Genomic DNA, 3,572 nt, shown 5'->3' on the forward strand with positions numbered 1-3,572 from the left:
TCTTGTCATTTTGTCCAGAGGAGAACAGATGAATGAGAGAACAGAATGCTAACAGGTTAACAACGTTCCCAGCAAATATACTCTATACAAATCAGAAAAGACCTGAAACCAGGGGAAAAGAAAGGGAAAGAAAGAAAAAAGAAAGAGAAGAAAAAGAGAAAGAAAAAGATAAAAACAATCAAAAACAGAACAAAACAAAACAAAAAAACAGAATATGATCAGATATGATCAGGCTAGTGCATAGATCAGTGCCACATACTAGATTTTGGGTGTATTTTGGTCTGTTAGAGAAAGTGCCTCCTAAAATTTTAAAGGAAGAAAGACTTATATATGTACAAAATAAGGGTTGATACATTGAAGGGATGGTAGCTGAATGTAAAGATGAAACTTATAAAAGGTTTTATAAACGGAATTGATAAGAAGTTGTTTGAAAGAAGAAAGAAGAAGATTTAAAAAAAAAGAAAAAAGAATAGAAAAAAAATGGGAGAGACTGTGATCAGGCAGGAGACTAGAACAAAGCCATACACTAGTGATTTAGGGTATAGTTTGATCTGTTAGAAGAAACTGTATATCAAAATTTTAAAGAGAGAAGAACTTACATATATATGCCAAAAATAAGGGTAACTACTATGAAGGGATAAAATATGGCTCAAAAAATGAAAAATAAAAAATGTTTTTTTAAAAAAGGGATTGATAAGATGTTGGTTGAAAAAGGGAAAAAGAAAAATTAAAAAAAAACAGTTAAAAAATTAACTTTGAAAAACTAATGAATCATGGTAAAAAAGCCATGAATTCTATGTGCAGTATTCCCCTAGCGCTGGAGTTCTCCCGTTCTCCTTGATCAGTAAACTTGGTCTTGGCCTGCTGGCTGTTCGTATTGATCTTCTGGGGGAGGGGCCTGTTGCCGTGGTTCCCAAATGTCTTTGCCGGAGGCGGAATTGCCCTGCCCTTGTCCATCCGGGCTAAGCAAGCTGCTTGGGTTTGCTCTCAGGAGCTTTTGTTCCCTTCAAGCTCTGGCACAGCTTTGGAGGACCAGGGTGAAAATGGTGGCCTCCCACTCTCTGCCCTGAGGAGCTGAGAACTAGGGGCCCCGCTTCTCAGTGCGCCCCAGAGAAAAGCAGTCACTCCCGTCTCCCCGGTCTCCGGCCGCACTCCGTGCTCACCCGGCCTGTGACCGAGCGTTTCTATCTCTGGCACCCGACCCCGTGTGGAGTCTCCAAACCCAGCAGATCCCTGCTGTGCGCTCCCATGCCACTCCTCCTGGGGGAGGAAGAGGAGTCTCCCCGGATCTGCCACTTGTTGGGTCCCTTCTAGTAAGTGGTCGCTTCTCTGTTCAGAGAGTTGTTGCTACTCTCTTCTTTGATCTCCTGTTGAGTTCATAGGTGTTCAGAATGGTTTGATCCCTATTCAGCTGAATTCCTGAGACCAGGCGAAATCCAGATCTCCTACTCCTCTGCCATCTTGCTCCGCCCTTCAGTGATATTTGTATATTGTGAAAGGTTTCACAGTGGTAAAACCCAATCAAATAGTTTCTGAAAAAGTAGCATTTTCTGTCATTTAATTTTCTTTTTGTTTCCTAAGATTTTACAAGCCCCATTATCCTTTTCATGACTTACCTCCTGAGCAGTAAACGATTTATTTTTCTCCTGACTTTTTAGATGGTATTGTCCACAGTGAAAGCACTGGTGTAATTAGTCAGTTTTTAATACGGTCTTTCACTGGAAGGCAATGAACCTAAAAGATTCTAGCAGCAAGGTTTTAGTTATTTTGGGGTATAGTTCCGTTTTTCATCTTGTTTTATTTTGTTTTTGAAGATACTCTAGAGATAATACTCCCTTACACCTTCATTATTTTAATTACTTTTTGGCTGCTTCTCTCTTCCTGGAAATTAAAAGAACAACATGTTATAAAAAAGCTTCTCTTAACCCAGCTTTTTGTATATAACCTTTAGATAATTAAAATTCTAAAGTCTTTCAAGAGATATTGTAATTATACAAGAAGGTGTGATGTCTAAAAGTTTTTTAACCACGTGGACTCTTTGCTTTCTGATAATTACTTTTGGCAATATTTCTTATTATTTTAGGTCATTGCAAGGTTGAATTGAACCTGTACTGAACCAGTAAACTGTGTACCCAGACTACAATTTTGTCTCACATTAAAGTTTCTTTTCCACACTATAGTTTATTGCAATGTCCGTGACTTTCACAGAAGCTCATATAAGAAGCAGCCTTATGGAGTGCCGCTCCCTCCATCCCCAGCATGGGTCATGTGGTCGCCTATGACCTCACTTACTCCACTATCCTTTACAAATACTATGATGGTTCACAAGTGTTGTGGGTGAAGTGAAGACACTTTTCCTTCCGTCCAGAACCAGATCCTTATTGTCAAGCTAAATACACATTCTGTCCAACTGGCTTACCTATCCCAGTTACAAAAGGTGATGATGTCATTGAAGTCTTTCAGTTACAAGCCCCAGTATGGGAATTTAAATATGGGAACCTCCTGGGACACTTGAAAATTATCCATGATGCCATTGGATTCAAGAGTACTTTAACTGGCAAGAACTACACAATGGAATAGTATGAACTTTTCCAACTTGGACACTGTACATTTCCCCATCTCTGACCTAAAATGAATGCCCCTTTCTGATGTAATCAAGGAGCTGCCTGCTTTTTTGAAGGAATTGATGATATCCACTGGAGGGAAAATGGGACGTTAGTTCTAGTAGCAACCATATCAGGAAACACATTTAACGAAATGGCCAAGTGGGTAAAGCGGGACAATGAAACAGGTATTTATTACTAGACATGGACTGTCCAAGCCAGCCCAGCAAGAGGGGCGGAGACATGGTTTGAATTCTACGACTGTTCTTAATTTGTGTTAAGGACATATAAGAAGTTGGCTGAACTTGGAGCAGAGTTCAAGAAGATAAAACCAACTATATGAGAATATTTCTTTATAGTGGAGAACCTACTTATTTGGGAAATGAAACATCTGTTTTTGGGCCAACAGGAAATAAGATTCTTGCTTTAGCCATAAAAAAAATTTTATTACCCCTTCAAACCACATTGGTCAACTAAGGAATTTCTCTTCAGTATCTTGCAAATTTTTGATGCAGTGATTATACACAGAGAGTTCTATTTGTTTTATAATTTTGAATATTGGTTTTTACCTATGAAATTCCCTTTTATTAAAGTAACTTATGAAGAAATCCCTTTACCTAACAGAAACAAAACACTCTCTGGTTTATAATATTTTAATTCTGCTCTTTCTTTCCTTTTATCACTAGCATATATGTTTTTCACGGGGTGATTTTACATTTGTGGATTTCTTAGGCCTTTCTACCTTGGAGCAGAAATGCACCTGGGCCACAAAATTAAAAAAAAAAAAAAAAAGAGAGAGAAATGCACCTAGGCAGAATTGCCACATACCATCTCAGGACTATTTTTGGAGAGAAGTTGAAACTTACTGCATTGGTCAAAGTGGGCACATTAGGTGATCTTGGATTCAAACTCCAAGCCTTTCTTAATATGAATTACAGTTCATATCAGATATATATAGGATCTTTGGAC

At 38.4% G+C, this 3,572-nt stretch overlaps 1 pseudogene; it reads left to right on the forward strand.

Moving 5' to 3' along the window:
- The window catches only part of LOC112826390 (bis(monoacylglycero)phosphate synthase CLN5 pseudogene), a 38,985-nt pseudogene extending 35,622 nt beyond the window's left edge, over positions 1–3,363 (forward strand).
- The last annotated feature ends 209 nt before the right edge of the window (positions 3,364–3,572 follow it).

Source organism: Callorhinus ursinus, unplaced genomic scaffold (genome assembly GCF_003265705.2).
Source record: "Callorhinus ursinus isolate GAN/ISIS: 27379988/994484 unplaced genomic scaffold, GSC_fseal_2.0 scaffold7, whole genome shotgun sequence".
NCBI classification, from domain to species: domain Eukaryota; kingdom Metazoa; phylum Chordata; class Mammalia; order Carnivora; family Otariidae; genus Callorhinus; species Callorhinus ursinus.